The sequence below is a fragment of the Podarcis gaigeae genome, assembly GCF_964106915.1.
Source record: "Podarcis gaigeae genome assembly, chromosome: 8".
Taxonomy (NCBI): domain Eukaryota; kingdom Metazoa; phylum Chordata; class Lepidosauria; order Squamata; family Lacertidae; genus Podarcis; species Podarcis gaigeae.
In genome coordinates, this window is record NC_139684.1 from 10079091 (window position 1) to 10097505 (window position 18415).

Below are 18415 nucleotides of genomic sequence, written 5' to 3' on the forward strand. Positions count from 1 at the left end.
ACTTTCGGCAATTCACTCAAGAATGGTGCCAAACGGTTGCAAATGCTCCCCTGAGATGTTTGGCGGTCGAAACAGAAGGCTTTTTATCACAGGAAAAGAAATCAGCCCTCGACAACATAACCGACAGAAAAACATTTTTTTGAAAAAATCCCTAAGCCCCGGGGTCCAATTTCAGCAAAAATCTGACTTTAGGCAATTCACTCAAGAATGGTGCCAAATGGTTGCAAATGCTCCCCTGAAAAGTTTGGCGGTCAAAACAGAAGGCTTTTTATCACAGGAAAAGTAATCAGCCCTTGACAACTTAACTGGCAGAAAAACATTTTTTTGAAAAAATCCCTAAGCCCCGGAGTCACAATTTCAGCAAAAATCTGACTTTCGGCAATTCACTCAAAATGGTGCCAAACGGTTGCAAATGCTCCCCTGAAAGGTTTGGCGGTCGAAACAGAAGGTATTTTATCACAGGAAAAGAAATCAGCCCTCGACAACATAACCGACAGAAATACATTTTTTTGAAAAAACCCCTAAGCCCCGGGGCCACAATTTCAGCAAAAATCTGACTTTCGGCAATTCACTCAGAAATGGTGCCAAATGGTTGCAAATGCTCCCCTGAAAAGTTTTGCGGTAGAGACAGAAGGCATTTTATCACAGTACGGAAAATCCTTAACCGGAACAATTATTTTTTTGAAAAAATCCCTAAGCCCCGGGGTCACGATTTCAGCAAAAATCTGACTTTCGGCAATTCACTCAAGAATGGTGCCAAACGGTTGCAAATGCTCCCCTGAGATGTTTGGCGGTCGAAACAGAAGGCTTTTTATCACAGGAAAAGAAATCAGCCCTCGACAACATAACCGACAGAAAAACATTTTTTTGGAAAGATTCCTAAGCCCCGGGGTCACAATTTCAGCAAAAATCTGACTTTTGGCAATTCACTCAAAAATGGTGCCAAACGGTTGTAAATGCTTCCCTGAGATGTTTCGCTGTCGAAACAGAAGGCTTTCTATCACAGGAAAAGAAATCAGCTCTTGACAACATAACCGGCAGAAAAACATTTTTTTGAAAAAATCCCTAAGCCCCAGGGTCACAATTTCAGCAAAAATCTGACTTTCGGCAATTCACTCAGAAATGGTGCCAAATGGTTGCAAATGCTCCCCTGAAAAGTTTGGCGGTCAAAACAGAAGGCTTTTTATCACAGGAAAAGAAATCAGCCCTCGACAACATAACCAACAGAAAAACATTTTTTTGAAAAAATCCCTAAGCCCCGGGGTCACAATTTCAGCAAAAATCTGACTTTCGGCAATTCACTCAAAAATGGTGCCAAATGGTTGCAAATGCTCCCCTGAAAAGTTTGGCGGTCAAAACAGAAGGCTTTTTATCACAGGACAGAAAATCCTTAACCGGCAGGAAAAAAAAAAATTTCAAAAAAAATCCCAAAGCCCCGGGGTCACAATTTCAGCAAAAATCTGACTTTCGGCAATTAACTCAAAATGGTGCCAAACGGTTGCAAATGCTCCCCTGAGAGGTTTGGGGGTCGAAACAGAAGGCTTTTTATCACAGGAAAAGAAATCAGCCCTTGACAACATAACCGGCAGAAAAACATTTTTTTGAAAAAATCCCTAAGCCCCGGGGTCACAATTTCAGCAAAAATCTGACTTTTGGCAATTCACTCAAAAATGGTGCCAAACGGTTGTAAATGCTTCCCTGAGATGTTTCGCTGTCGAAACAGAAGGCTTTCTATGACAGGAAAAGAAATCAGCTCTTGACAACATAACCGGCAGAAAAACATTTTTTTGAAAAAATCCCTAAGCCCCGGGGTCACAATTTCACAAAAATCTGACTTTCCGCAATTCACTCAAAAATGGTGCCAAACGGTTGTAAATGCTCCCCTGAAAAGTTTGGCGGTGAAAACAGAAGGCTTTTTATCACAGGACAGAAAATCGTTAACCGGCAGGGGAAAAAAATTGAAAAAATCCCTAAGCCCCGGGGTCACGATTTCAGCAAAAATCTGACTTTCGGCAATTCACTCAAGAATGGTGCCAAACGGTTGCAAATGCTCCCCTGAGATGTTTGGCGGTCGAAACAGAAGGCTTTTTATGACAGGAAAAGAAATCAGCCCTCGACAACATAACCGACAGAAAAACATTTTTTTGAAAAAATCCCTAAGCCCCGGGGTCCCAATTTCAGCAAAAATCTGACTTTAGGCAATTCACTCAAGAATGGTGCCAAATGGTTGCAAATGCTCCCCTGAAAAGTTTGGCGGTCAAAACAGAAGGCTTTTTATCACAGGAAAAGTAATCAGCCCTTGACAACTTAACCGGCAGAAAAACATTTTTTTGAAAAAATCCCTAAGCCCCGGAGTCACAATTTCAGCAAAAATCTGACTTTCGGCAATTCACTCAAAATGGTGCCAAACGGTTGCAAATGCTCCCCTGAAAGGTTTGGCGGTCGAAACAGAAGGTATTTTATCACAGGAAAAGAAATCAGCCCTCGACAACATAACCGACAGAAATACATTTTTTTGAAAAAATCCCTAAGCCCCGGGGCCACAATTTCAGCAAAAATCTGACTTTCGGCAATTCACTCAGAAATGGTGCCAAATGGTTGCAAATGCTCCCCTGAAAAGTTTTGCGGTAGAGACAGAAGGCTTTTTATCACAGTACGGAAAATCCTTAACCGGAACAATTTTTTTTTTGAAAAAATCCCTAAGCCCCGGGGTCACGATTTCAGCAAAAATCTGACTTTCGGCAATTCACTCAAGAATGGTGCCAAACGGTTGCAAATGCTCCCCTGAGATGTTTGGCGGTCGAAACAAAAGGCTTTTTATCACAGGAAAAGAAATCAGCCCTCGACAACATAACCGACAGAAAAACATTTTTTTGAAAAAATCCCTAAGCCCCGGGGTCACAATTTCAGCAAAAATCTGACTTTCGGCAATTCACTCAGAAATGGTGCCAAATGGTTGCAAATGCTCCCCTGAGAGGTTTGGCGGTCGAAACAAAAGGCTTTTTATCACAGGAAAAGTAATCAGCCCTTGACAACTTAACCGGCAGAAAAACATTTTTTTGGAAAGATTCCTAAGCCCCGGGGTCACAATTTCAGCAAAAATCTGACTTTTGGCAATTCACTCAAAAATGGTGCCAAACGGTTGTAAATGCTTCCCTGAGATGTTTCGCTGTCGAAACAGAAGGCTTTCTATCACAGGAAAAGAAATCAGCTCTTGACAACATAACCGGCAGAAAAACATTTTTTTGAAAAAATCCCTAAGCCCCGGGGTCACAATTTCACAAAAATCTGACTTTCCGCAATTCACTCAAAAATGGTGCCAAACGGTTGTAAATGCTCCCCTGAAAAGTTTGGCGGTGAAAACAGAAGGCTTTTTATCACAGGACAGAAAATCGTTAACCGGCAGGGGAAAAAAATTGAAAAAATCCCTAAGCCCCGGGGTCACGATTTCAGCAAAAATCTGACTTTCGGCAAGTCACTCAAGAATGGTGCCAAACGGTTGCAAATGCTCCCCTGAGACGTTTGGCGGTCGAAACAGAAGGCTTTTTATCACAGGAAAAGAAATCAGCCCTCGACAACATAACCGACAGAAAAACATTTTTTTGAAAAAATCCCTAAGCCCCGGGGTCCCAATTTCAGCAAAAATCTGACTTTAGGCAATTCACTCAAGAATGGTGCCAAATGGTTGCAAATGCTCCCCTGAAAAGTTTGGCGGTCAAAACAGAAGGCTTTTTATCACAGGAAAAGTAATCAGCCCTTGACAACTTAACCGGCAGAAAAACATTTTTTTGAAAAAATCCCAAATCCCCGGAGTCATAATTTCAGCAAAAATCTGACTTTCGGCAATTCACTCAAAATGCTGCCAAACGGTTGCAAATGCTCCCCTGAAAGGTTTGGCGGTCGAAACAGAAGATATTTTATCACAGGAAAAGAAATCAGCCCTCGACAACATAACCGACAGAAATACATTTTTTTGAAAAAATCCCTAAGCCCCGGGGTCACAATTTCAGCAAAAATCTGACTTTCGGCAATTCACTCAAAAATGGTGCCAAATGGTTGCAAATGCTCCCCTGAAAAGTTTGGCGGTCAAAACAGAAGGCTTTTTATCACAGGACAGAAAATCCTTAACCGGCAGGAAAAAAAAAATTTCAAAAAAAATCCCAAAGCCCCGGGGTCACAATTTCAGCAAAAATCTGACTTTCGGCAATTCACTCAGAAATGGTGCCAAATGGTTGCAAATGCTCCCCTGAAAAGTTTGGCGGTAGAGACAGAAGGCTTTTTATCACAGTACGGAAAATCCTTAACCGGAACAATTTTTTTTTTGAAAAAATCCCTAAGCCCCGGGGTCACAATTTCAGCAAAAATCTGACTTTCGGCAATTCACTCAAGAATGGTGCCAAACGGTTGCAAATGCTCCCCTGAGGTGTTTAGCTGTCGAAACAGAAGGCTTTTTATCACAGGAAAAGAAATCAGCCCTTGACAACATAACCGGCAGAAAAACATTTTTTTGAAAAAATCCCTAAGCCCCGGGGTCACAATTTCAGCAAAAATCTGACTGTGGGCAATTCACTCAAAAATGGTGCCAAATGGTTGCAAATGCTCCCCTGAAAGGTTTGGCGGTCGAAACAGAAGGCTTTTTATCACAGGAAAAGTAATCAGCCCTTGACAACTTAACCGGCAGAAAAACATTTTTTTGGAAAGATTCCTAAGTCCCGGGGTCACAATTTCAGCAAAAATCTGACTTTTGGCAATTCACTCAAAAATGGTGCCAAACGGTTGCAAATGCTTCCCTGAGATGTTTCGCTGTCGAAACAGAAGGCTTTCTATCACAGGAAAAGAAATCAGCTCTTGACAACATAACCGGCAGAAAAACATTTTTTTGAAAAAATCCCTAAGCCCCGGGGTCACAATTTCAACAAAAATCTGACTTCCGGCAATTCACTCAAGAATGGTGCCAAACGGTTGCAAATGCCCCCCTGAGATGTTTGGCGGTCGAAACAGAAGGCTTTTTATCACAGGAAAAGAAATCAGCCCTTGACAACATAACCGGCAGAAAAACATTTTTTTGAAAAAATCCCTAAGCCCCGGGGTCACAATTTCAGCAAAAATCTGACTTTTGGAAATTCACTCAAAAATGGTGCCAAACGGTTGCAAATGCTTCCCTGAGATGTTTCGCTGTCGAAACAGAAGGCTTTCTATGACAGGAAAGGAAATCAGCTCTTTACAAAGCATAACCGGCAGAAAAACATTTTTTTGAAAAAATCCCTAAGCCCCGGAGTCACAATTTCAACAAAAATCTGACTTCCGGCAGTTCACTCAAGAATGGTGCCAAACGGTTGCAAATGCCCCCCTGAGATGTTTGGCGGTCGAAACAGAAGGCTTTTTATCACAGGAAAAGAAATCAGCCCTTGACAACATAACCGGCAGAAAAACATTTTTTTGAAAAAATCCCTAAGCCCCGGGGTCACAATTTCAGCAAAAATCTGACTTTTGGAAATTCACTCAAAAATGGTGCCAAACGGTTGCAAATGCTTCCCTGAGATGTTTCGCTGTCGAAACAGAAGGCTTTCTATGACAGGAAAGGAAATCAGCTCTTGACAACATAACCGGCAGAAAAACATTTTTTTGAAAAAATCCCTAAGCCCCGGGGTCACAATTTCACAAAAATCTGACTTTCGGCAATTCACTCAACATGGTGCCAAACGGTTGCAAATGCTCCCCTGAGAGGTTTGGGGGTCGAAACAGAAGGCTTTTTATCTCAGGAAAAGAAATCAGCCCTCGACAACTTAACCGGCAGAAAATCATTTTTTTGAAAAAATCCCTAAGCCCCGGGGTCACAATTTCACAAAAATCTGACTTTCGGCAATTCACTCAAAAATGGTGCCAAACGGTTGTAAATGCTCCTCTGAAAAGTTTTGGTGTTGAGACAGAAGGCTTTTTATCACAGGACAGAAAATCCTTAACCGGCAGGGGAAAAAAAATTGAAAAAATCCCTAAGCCCCGGGGTCCCAATTTCAGCAAAAATCTGACTTTCGGCAATTCACTCAAGAATGGTGCCAAACGGTTGCAAATGCTCCCCTGAGAGGTTTGGGGGTCGAAACAGAAGGCTTTTTATCTCAGGAAAAGAAATCAGCCCTCGACAACTTAACCGGCAGAAAAACATTTTTTTGAAAAACTCCCTAAGCCCCGGGGTCACAATTTCAGCAAAAATCTGACTGTGGGCAATTCACTCAAAAATGGTTCCAAACGGTTGCAAATGCTTCCCTGAGATGTTTCGCTGTCGAAACAGAAGGCTTTCTATCACAGTAAAAGAAATCAGCTCTTGACAACATAACCGGCAGAAAAACATTTTTTTGAAAAAATCCCTAAGCCCCGAGGTCACAATTTCAGCAAAAATCTGACTTTCGGCAATTCACTCAAAATGGTGCCAAATGGTTGCAAATGCTCCCCTGAAAGGTTTGGCGGTCGAAACAGAAGGTATTTTATCACAGGAAAAGAAATCAGCCCTTGACAACTTAACCGGCAGAAAAACATTTTTATGACAAAATCCCTAAGCCCCGGGGTCACAATTTCAGCAAAAATCTGACTTTCGGCATTTCACTCAAAAATGGTGCCAAATGGTTGCAAATGCTACTCTGAAAAGTTTTGCGGTAGAGACAGAAGGCTTTTTATCACAGTACGGAAAATCCTTAACCGGAAGAATTTTTTTTTTGAAAAAATCCCTAAGCCCCGGGGTCACAATTTCAGCAAAAATCTGACTTTCGGCAATTCACTCAAGAATGGTGCCAAATGGTTGCAAATGCTCCCCTGAAAAGTTTGGCGGTCAAAACAGAAGGCTTTTTATCACAGGACAGAAAATCGTTAACCGGCAGGGGAAAAAAATTGAAAAAATCCCTAAGCCCCGGGGTCACGATTTCAGCAAAAATCTGACTTTCGGCAATTCACTCAAGAATGGTGCCAAACGGTTGCAAATGCTCCCCTGAGATGTTTGGCGGTCGAAACAGAAGGCTTTTTATCACAGGAAAAGAAATCAGCCCTCGACAACATAACCAACAGAAAAACATTTTTTTTGAAAAAATCCCTAAGCCCCGGGGTCACAATTTCAGCAAAAATCTGACTTTCGGCAATTCACTCAAAAATGGTGCCAAATGGTTGCAAATGCTCCCCTGAAAAGTTTGGCGGTCAAAACAGAAGGCTTTTTATCACAGGACAGAAAATCCTTAACCGGCAGGAAAAAAAAAATTTCAAAAAAAATCCCAAAGCCCCGGGGTCACAATTTCAGCAAAAATCTGACTTTCGGCAATTCACTCAAGAATGGTGCCAAACGGTTGCAAATGCTCCCCTGAGAGGTTTGGGGGTCGAAACAGAAGGCTTTTTATCACAGGAAAAGAAATCAGCCCTTGACAACATAACCGGCAGAAAAACATTTTTTTGAAAAAATCCCTAAGCCCCGGGGTCACAATTTCAGCAAAAATCTGACTGTGGGCAATTCACTCAAAAATGGTGCCAAACGGTTGCAAATGCTTCCCTGAGATGTTTCGCTGTCGAAACAGAAGGCTTTCTATCACAGTAAAAGAAATCAGCTCTTGACAACATAACCGGCAGAAAAACATTTTTTTGAAAAAATCCCTAAGCCCCGGGGTCACAATTTCAGCAAAAATCTGACTTTCGGCAATTCACTCAAAATGGTGCCAAACGGTTGCAAATGCTCCCCTGAAAGGTTTGGCGGTCGAAACAGAAGGTATTTTATCACAGGAAAAGAAATCAGCCCTTGACAACATAACCGGCAGAAAAACATTTTTTTGAAGAAATCCCTAAGCCCCGGTGTCAGGGAACTGCCATCGGAGTTAGAGGTGCTGGACAGGCTCCAGCAGAGTAGGAGAGACTCTGCAGCAGAAGCAGGAACCAGCAGGGGGAGTGCAGGAGTTACAGCGGAGGGGAGGCTCTCAGACGCTTCTAGTGAGAATAGTGAAGAGGTAACTAGACCCCCTTTAGGAATTCCCTCCCTTCGCCGGAAACTGTCACGCAGAGAGTCACGAAAGCGCATGTCCGTCAAACAGCTTTTATGTTGGCGTAAGTTCCGTAGACGCCCACTGTCAGATTCTACCAGCGACTGACGGAGTCATGCTTTTGGGGGCTCCGTTAGTGCCTGGGTTTGGATGACCGGCCAAACCCCAGCGGGATCAAGCTTTTACGCACAAGCAGCTCATTATCCCATCACAGCAATCTGACAGTCTCCGAAAGCTGTTTGTGCAAGCAGAGGGCATCATGAGTGAACCAGCAGGAACCGGGGCAGCTGGAGCTGGAGCAGATCCAAGCCTGGAAGAAAGGTACAGGGCGTTGGAGGTCCAGCTCGCACTGCAAACGGCGAGGCTGGAGGAGAGGAGGGCTCAAGATGCAGATAAGGGGAAAACCACCCCACTTGCCAGAAGGGTGCCTGGATTGGTGCAGAAATTTGGGGGGAATCCCAGGAACTATCAAGCCTTTAGAACAGAGATGCAATATGCTCTCAATCTACTGTTTGATGACTTCCCCGATGAGAACTCTAGAGTGGCGTACGTGATTGGCCATCTAGAGGGAGGGGCGAGGGACTGGGTTCGCCCCCTGATGGCAGCCAATAATGAAATCTTAAAGGACACAATGAAGTTTTTTCGCGCCATGGACTTGATGTTTTCCAGCGAGATTGAGCAGGGGATGGTGCGCAGGGAGTTGATGGCTTGTAAACAGGGGAGCCGATCTGTACGTGAGTACTGGACTGAGTTCACCATGCTGATTCATAGACTGGGGTGGAACCTTGCTAGTGAACCTATTCAAATGCTATTTGAAGAAGGTCTCTCTCCGGCAGTGAAAGATGAACTTTCCCGGGCGCCTAGGGCGGAGTCTATGGACCAGCTGACTAAATCAGCGCTGTCCATAGGAGCACGCCAGGAGGCTAGAGCTTTGGAAAAGCGGGAAGGAAAGGGGGAACGTTGGAAGGACTTCCGCATTCCAGAGATTCCGGAGCAGCCTTTCCCGCCAGCAGAGCCGATGGAACTTGGAGCAGCGCGCGCGCGCACAGTTTCAAACACCAGTGAAGGGCGGAAGAAGGAGGGAAAGAGCGGCAAGAGATGCTATCTCTGCCAACAGCCAGGTCACTTTGCCAGAGTCTGTCCGCAAAGGAAGGAATGGCAAGGGATGGCAGGAACTGTTGGGGGGAAGGAGGAGGATGAAATGAAGGAGCAAGTAAAAGCCAACGCCTGGTTGCCAACATCAGGGCACAGCAGCCAGGCCAGGGAGTAGTGAATGTGCCCACGCCGGAACCCCCAAGACCAGCACTTGTGATAGAGGTGTTGCTGGAACTGGCAAACGGACACCCACTAAAGATAAGAGCGCTATTGGACTCAGGTAGCTCATGTAATTTCATGAGTAAGGAGTTTGCAGCTGAGCACCAGATACAGACTATCCCATTAAGTAAGCCTTTGCAGGTTACCACGATTGATGGGAGGGAGCTGTTGGGAGGAGAAGTGAGCCAACAGACTGTACCAATGATAATGAGGGTGGCACGGCACACAGAACTGATAGCGTTTAACGTAGCCACCCTGGGAGGAGCCCCTATTATCTTGGGAATGAGCTGGCTGGCACTACATGATCCGCTAGTAGGCTGGCATCAGCGCGTGGTTTCCTTTGGATCAGCACATTGCCTAGAACACTGCAAGGAGGGAGAGGCCCAGGCAGGCAGCAGGGCCACTCTAGCAGGGGTGGAAGTGATGGACAAGGGGAAGGTGCCACCACAATACGCTGACTTGATTGACGTATTCAGCGAAAAGGAAGCGGATAAATTGCCCCCGCACAGACCCTTTGACTGTCAAATTACCTTACTCCCAGGAGCACAATTGCCAGTGGGGAAGCTGTATGCAATGTCAGACAGTGAGATGCAGGAGTTAAGGGAGTTCATTGACAAGAATCTCAAGAGAGGTTTCATCAGAGAGTCACGAGCGGTGGGGGGCAGTCCAGTGTTCTTTGTGGACAAAAAACACACGGGCAAGCCCAGACTTGTGTGTGATTTCAGGTCCCTGAATGCAGTGTCAGAACCAGTGACTTTCCCTATGCCTAGAATTGATGACATTCTGACACAGGTGAGAAAAGGGAAGATTTTTACCAAGCTGGACCTTAGGGGGGCATATAACTTGATACGTGTGAGGAAGGGGGATGAGTGGAAGACCACTATGTTCACCCCCTTGGGGGCGTTTGAGTACCTCGTTATGCCTTTCGGATTACAAGGAGGCTCCGCCTGTTTTCAATCATTCATGAATCACGTCCTGGGGCCATTGCTCTACAAGAACTGCGTAGCGTTCTTAGATGACGTCCTGGTGTACTCAGAGAATGAGGAGCAGCATGTGCGAGATGTAAGAGAGGTACTGAGCAAACTGCGAGAAAACCGGCTGTGGGTGAAACTGGAGAAGTGTCAGTTTCATACTAGGGAGGTGGAATTCCTGGGGTACCGGTTGTCTGACAAGGGATTGGCCATGGATCCCAGCAAGGTTCAAGCGGTACTGGAATGGAAAACACCAAAGACCAAGAAGGACGTGCAAAGGTTCCTGGGGTTCGGAAACTTCTATAGGAAGTTCATCAAAAACTTTGCCCATTTGACCGCGCCCATCACAGATTGTCTTAGTAGCAAAAAGAAATTTGTTTGGACGGAAGAAGCGCAGCGGGCGTTCGAACGCCTAAAGCAGGCGTTTGCGTCGGAAGAACAGCTTCTGCACGTGGATCTACAACAACCAATGAGAGTGGAGACTGACGCGTCAGACCGAGCAGTGGGGGCCGTGCTTCTCCAGCCGGGAAAGGATACGTCGGAATGGAGACCGTGTGCATTCTTTTCGCGGAAATTGAACAAATCCGAGAGGAACTACACAGTGTACGACAGAGAACTGCTCGCCATTCATGAAGCATTTCGGAAATGGCGGCACTTGCTGATTGGGGCGCAACACAAGGTTCAAGTCCGAACTGACCACAAAAATCTGGAATATTGGAGAACAGCCCGTGTCCTGAACCAGAGACAAGTGCGATGGGCCCAGGAGTTCTCCAAATTCCACTTTGAGATTCGTTACGTGCCAGGTTCAGAGAACGTGAGAGCGGATGCCCTTTCCAGGAAACCTGAGTACTTAGAGGGGGAGGGAGCGCCTGAGGCAAGGCATGTAATCTCCGAAGACCGCTGGGTGTGTGGGGCGGCATTGGTGGGGCAAAGGGAACTGATGGAAGGTACGGAGAACGATGAATACGCCCAAGAGAAACTCAGAGAACTCAGGAGGACAGAAGAGAACACAGGGGGATTTGAAGAAAAGAACGGGGCGTTGTATTACAAAGGGGCACTGTACATACCAGATGGGGAACTGAGGGGCAGAGTACTCAAGCAGTTGCATGACAGCCCCACAGCGGGACATTTTGGACAGCACAAAACCATGTGGTTGGTTACCAGGGAGTTTTGGTGGCCCAAGGTGAGGGAGGACGTGCGGGAATATGTTAGGGGTTGCGACAGGTGTCAGCGAGCAAAAGGAGAGAGGGTGGCACCAGCGGGGCTATTACAACCCTTACCCACGCCAGAAAGGCCTTGGGAGGCAGTATCCATAGATTTTATGACGGACCTGCCAAAATCCAAAGGCAAAACAGCTGTTATGGTGGTGGTAGATCTATTAACCAAAATGTGTCATTTTATAGCCTGTTCACATGCGGTTACAGCGGAGGAGACCGCCAAGTTGTTTGTAGAGCATATTTTCAGGTTGCATGGCGCCCCCTTGAGGGTGGTCAGTGACAGAGGCAAACAATTTACTTCCAGGTTCTGGAGGAAACTTATGAGCTTACTGCAAGTAGAACTCAATTTCTCCACTGCCCGACACCCAGAAACTAATGGGCAAGCGGAAAGGGCAAACGGCATTTTGCAACAATACCTGAGGTGTTATGTAAAGGACAGAGAAAATGATTGGGTAGATAAGCTACCGCTGGCCGAATTTGCCTACAACAACGCGGAGAATGTGTCCACAGGGATGAGTCCTTTCCTGGCAAACTATGGGTGCCATCCCCGGGCATTCCCAGGAGAGGGGGGGGAGAGATGGAGCGTGCCGGCAGCGGAACATTTTTTTGAAGAGATGGAAGCGATCCACCGTCAGCTTCAACTTAACTTAGAGAGAGCCAAGGAAGAATATAAGAAGCAAGCAGACAGAAATAGGAGGGAAGGTGAAATCATAAGGGTGGGAGACCGAGTGTGGTTGTCCACCCAAGGACTACCGTTCAAGGGTGGGAGTAAGAAATTGAGACCCAAGAAATTGGGACCCTTTGAGGTCATACAGCAGGTCAACCCAGTAGCATTCAAACTCAGACTGCCCAGTCACATGAAATTACACCCAGTATTTCACAGGTCATTACTGTCGCCGTACCGAGAGGGACGTGAGTGGGGGGAGCGTGAGAGAGAGGCCACCCAAACGCTCGTGATAGAAGAGAGAGAGCGCGACATGAACGTGGCAGGAATCATTGATTCCAGGTGGAAGGGGAATCAGGTGGAATATCTGGTAGAATGGGAGGGGGAAGTAGAGTCGGAAAACACTTGGGTGCCAGCAGAGGTAGTGAATGACGAGATCTTAATAGAAACATTTCATCAGCGTTTCCCAAGAAAACCGCAACCCGTGGCACGATTTAGAAGGGAACACTTTGGGACCACCGATGAGGAGGGAGAGTTTGAAGGGTTCCCAGAGTCAGGGGTGGGTGAGGAAGCTGCCTCCGACGAAGAAGAAGAAGACGGGGAGAGAGATGGGACGCCGTGGCTAGAAGTGTTTGAATCCTCTGATGACGAGGATTGCTCTTTCAGGGGCTTTCCGCCCTCACCGCCAGTGGGAGAGGAGGCGGGAGGGGGTGAAGGGGGGCCTGGGGGGGAGGTGGATGTCAGGGAACTGCCATCGGAGTTAGAGGTGCTGGACAGGCTCCAGCAGAGTAGGAGAGACTCTGCAGCAGAAGCAGGAACCAGCAGGGGGAGTGCAGGAGTTACAGCGGAGGGGAGGCTCTCAGACGCTTCTAGTGAGAATAGTGAAGAGGTAACTAGACCCCCTTTAGGAATTCCCTCCCTTCGCCGGAAACTGTCACGCAGAGAGTCACGAAAGCGCATGTCCGTCAAACAGCTTTTATGTTGGCGTAAGTTCCGTAGACGCCCACTGTCAGATTCTACCAGCGACTGACGGAGTCATGCTTTTGGGGGCTCCGTTAGTGCCTGGGTTTGGATGACCGGCCAAACCCCAGCGGGATCAAGCTTTTACGCACAAGCAGCTCATTATCCCATCACACCCGGGGTCACAATTTCAGCAAAAATCTGACTTTCGGCATTTCACTCAAAAATTGTGCCAAATGGTTGCAAATGCTCCTCTGAAAAGTTTTGCGGTAGAGACAGAAGGCTTTTTATCACAGTACGGAAAATCCTTAACCGGAACAATTTTTTTTTTGAAAAAATCCCTAAGCCCCGGGGTCACGATTTCAGCAAAAATCTGACTTTCGGCAATTCACTCAAGAATGGAGCCAAACGGTTGCAAATGCTCCCCTGAGATGTTTGGCGGTCGAAACAGAAGGCTTTTTATCACAGGAAAAGAAATCAGCCCTCGACAACATAGCCGACAGAAAAACATTTTTTTGAAAAAATCCCTAAGCCCCGGGGTCACAATTTCAGCAAAAATCTGACTTTCGGCAATTCACTCAAGAATGGTGCCAAATGGTTGCAAATGCTCCCCTGAGAGGTTTGGCGGTCGAAACAAAAGGCTTTTTATCACAGGAAAAGTAATCAGCCCTTGACAACTTAACCGGCAGAAAAACATTTTTTTGGAAAGATTCCTAAGCCCCGGGGTCACAATTTCAGCAAAAATCTGACTTTTGGCAATTCACTCAAAAATGGTGCCAAACGGTTGTAAATGCTTCCCTGAGATGTTTCGCTGTCGAAACAGAAGGCTTTCTATCACAGGAAAAGAAATCAGCTCTTTACAACATAACCGGCAGAAAAACATTTTTTTGAAAAAATCCCTAAGCCCCGGGGTCACAATTTCACAAAAATCTGACTTTCCGCAATTCACTCAAAAATGGTGCCAAACGGTTGCAAATGCTCCCCTGAAAAGTTTGGCGGTGAAAACAGAAGGCTTTTTATCACAGGACAGAAAATCGTTAACCTGCAGGGGAAAAAAATTGAAAAAATCCCTAAGCCCCGGGGTCACGATTTCAGCAAAAATCTGACTTTCGGCAATTCACTCAAGAATGGTGCCAAACGGTTGCAAATGCACCCCTGAGATGTTTGGCGGTCGAAACAGAAGGCTTTTTATCACAGGAAAAGAAATCAGCCCTCGACAACATAACCGACAGAAAAACATTTTTTTGAAAAAATCCCTAAGCCCCAGGGTCCCAATTTCAGCAAAAATCTGACTTTCGGCAATTCACTCAGAAATGGTGCCAAATGGTTGCAAATGCTCCCCTGAAAAGTTTGGCGGTCAAAACAGAAGGCTTTTTATCACAGGACAGAAAATCCTTAACCGGCAGGAAAAAAAAAATTTCAAAAAAAATCCCAAAGCCCCGGGGTCACAATTTCAGCAAAAATCTGACTTTCGGCAATTCACTCAAGAATGGTGCCAAACGGTTGCAAATGCTCCCCTGAGAGGTTTGGGGGTCGAAACAGAAGACTTTTTATCACAGGAAAAGAAATCAGCCCTTGACAACATAACCGGCAGAAAAACATTTTTTTGAAAAAATCCCTAAGCCCCGGGGTCACCATTTCAGCAAAAATCTGACTGTGGGCAATTCACTCAAAAATGGTGCCAAACGGTTGCAAATGCTTCCCTGAGATGTTTCGCTGTCGAAACAGAAGGCTTTCTATCACAGTAAAAGAAATCAGCTCTTGACAACATAACCGGCAGAAAAACATTTTTTTGAAAAAATCCCTAAGCCCCGGGGTCACAATTTCAGCAAAAATCTGACTTTCGGCAATTCACTCAAAATGGTGCCAAACGGTTGCAAATGCTCCCCTGAAAGGTTTGGCGGTCGAAACAGAAGGTATTTTATCACAGGAAAAGAAATCAGCCCTTGACAACATAACCGGCAGAAAAACATTTTTTTGAAGAAATCCCTAAGCCCCGGGGTCACAATTTCAGCAAAAATCTGACTTTCGGCATTTCACTCAAAAATTGTGCCAAATGGTTGCAAATGCTCCTCTGAAAAGTTTTGCGGTAGAGACAGAAGGCTTTTTATCACAGTACGGAAAATCCTTAACCGGAACAATTTTTTTTTTGAAAAAATCCCTAAGCCCCGGGGTCACGATTTCAGCAAAAATCTGACTTTCGGCAATTCACTCAAGAATGGTGCCAAACGGTTGCAAATGCTCCCCTGAGATGTTTGGCGGTCGAAACAGAAGGCTTTTTATCACAGGAAAAGAAATCAGCCCTCGACAACAAAACCGACAGAAAAACATTTTTTTGAAAAAATCCCTAAGCCCCGGGGTCACAATTTCAGCAAAAATCTGACTTTCGGCAATTCACTCAGAAATGGTGCCAAACGGTTGCAAATGCTCCCCTGAAAGGTTTGGCGGTCGAAACAGAAGGTATTTTATCACAGGAAAAGAAATCAGCCCTTGACAACATAACCGGCAGAAAAACATTTTTTTGAAGAAATCCCTAAGCCCCGGGGTCACAATTTCAGCAAAAATCTGACTTTCGGCAATTCACTCAAAATGGTGCCAAACGGTTGCAAATGCTCCCCTGAAAGGTTTGGCGGTCGAAACAGAAGGTATTTTATCACAGGAAAAGAAATCAGCCCTTGACAACATAACCGGCAGAAAAACATTTTTTTGAAGAAATCCCTAAGCCCCGGGGTCACAATTTCAGCAAAAATCTGACTTTCGGCATTTCACTCAAAAATTGTGCCAAATGGTTGCAAATGCTCCTCTGAAAAGTTTTGCGGTAGAGACAGAAGGCTTTTTATCACAGTACGGAAAATCCTTAACCGGAACAATTTTTTTTTTGAAAAAATCCCTAAGCCCCGGGGTCACGATTTCAGCAAAAATCTGACTTTCAGCAATTCACTCAAGAATGGTGCCAAACGGTTGCAAATGCTCCCCTGAGATGTTTGGCGGTCGAAACAGAAGGCTTTTTATCACAGGAAAAGAAATCAGCCCAGGACAACAAAACCGACAGAAAAACATTTTTTTGAAAAAATCCCTAAGCCCCGGGGTCACAATTTCAGCAAAAATCTGACTTTTGGCAATTCACTCAAAAATGGTGCCAAACGGTTGTAAATGCTTCCCTGAGATGTTTCGCTGTCGAAACAGAAGGCTTTCTATCACAGGAAAAGAAATCAGCTCTTGACAACATAACCGGCAGAAAAACATTTTTTTGAAAAAATCCCTAAGCCCCGGGGTCACAATTTCACAAAAATCTGACTTTCCGCAATTCACTCAAAAATGGTGCCAAACGGTTGTAAATGCTCCCCTGAAAAGTTTGGCGGTGAAAACAGAAGGCTTTTTATCACAGGACAGAAAATCGTTAACCGGCAGGGGAAAAAAACTGAAAAAATCCCTAAGCCCCGGGGTCACGATTTCAGCAAAAATCTGACTTTCGGCAATTCACTCAAGAATGGTGCCAAACGGTTGCAAATGCTCCCCTGAGGTGTTTAGCTGTCGAAACAGAAGGCTTTTTATCACAGGAAAAGAAATCAGCCCTCGACAACATAACCGACAGAAAAACATTTTTTTGAAAAAATCCCTAAGCCCCGGAGTCACAATTTCAGCAAAAATCTGACTTTCGGCAATTCACTCAAAATGGTGCCAAACGGTTGCAAATGCTCCCCTGAAAGGTTTGGCGGTCGAAACAGAAGGTATTTTATCACAGGAAAAGAAAACAGCCCTCGACAACATAACCGACAGAAATACATTTTTTTGAAAAAATCCCTAAGCCCCGGGGTCACAATTTCAGCAAAAATCTGACTTTCGGCAATTCACTCAGAAATGGTGCCAAACGGTTGCAAATGCTCCCCTGAAAAGTTTTGCGGTAGAGACAGAAGGCTTTTTATCACAGTACGGAAAATCCTTAACCGGAACAATTTTTTTTTTGAAAAAATCCCTAAGCCCCGGGGTCACAATTTCAGCAAAAATCTGACTTTCGGCAATTCACTCAAGAATGGTGCCAAACGGTTGCAAATGCTCCCCTGAGATGTTTAGCTGTCGAAACAGAAGGCTTTTTATCACAGGAAAAGAAATCAGCCCTCGACAACATAACCGACAGAAAAACATTTTTTTGAAAAAATCCCTAAGCCCCGGGGTCACAATTTCAGCAAAAATATGACTTTCGGCAATTCACTCAAAAATGGTGCCAAATGGTTGCAAATGCTCCCCTGAAAAGTTTGGCGGTCGAAACAGAAGGCTTTTTATCACAGGAAAAGTAATCAGCCCTTGACAACTTAACCGGCAAAAAACATTTTTTTGGAAAGATTCCTAAGCCCCGGGGTCACAATTTCAGCAAAAATCTGACTTTTGGCAATTCACTCAAAAATGGTGCCAAACGGTTGTAAATGCTTCCCTGAGATGTTTCGCTGTCGAAACAGAAGGCTTTCTATCACAGGAAAAGAAATCAGCTCTTGACAACATAACCGGCAGAAAAACATTTTTTTGAAAAAATCCCTAAGCCCCGGGGTCACAGTTTCACAAAAATCTGACTTTCCGCAATTCACTCAAAAATGGTGCCAAACGGTTGTAAATGCTCCCCTGAAACGTTTGGCGGTGAAAACAGAAGGCTTTTTATCACAGGACAGAAAATCGTTAACCGGCAGGGGAAAAAAATTGAAAAAATCCCTAAGCCCCGGGGTCACGATTTCAGCAAAAATCTGACTTTCGGCAATTCACTCAAGAATGGTGCCAAACGGTTGCAAATGCTCCCCTGAGATGTTTGGCGGTCGAAACAGAAGGCTTTTTATCACAGGAAAAGAAATCAGCCCTCGACATCATAACCGACAGAAAAACATTTTTTTGAAAAAATCCCTAAGCCCCGGGGTCCCAATTTCAGCAAAAATCTGACTTTCGGCAATTCACTCAAGAATGGTGCCAAATGGTTGCAAATGCTCCCCTGAAAAGTTTGGCGGTCAAAACAGAAGGCTTTTTATCACAGGAAAAGTAATCAGCCCTTGACAACTTAACCGGCAGAAAAACATTTTTTTGAAAAAATCCCTAAGCCCCGGGGTCACAATTTCAGCAAAAATCTGACTTTCGGCAATTCACTCAGAAATGGTGCCAAACGGTTGCAAATGCTCCCCCGAGATGTTTAGCTGTCGAAACAGAAGGCTTTTTATCACAGGAAAAGAAATCAGCCCTCGACAACATAACCGACAGAAAAACATTTTTTTGAAAAAATCCCTAAGCCCCGGGGTCACA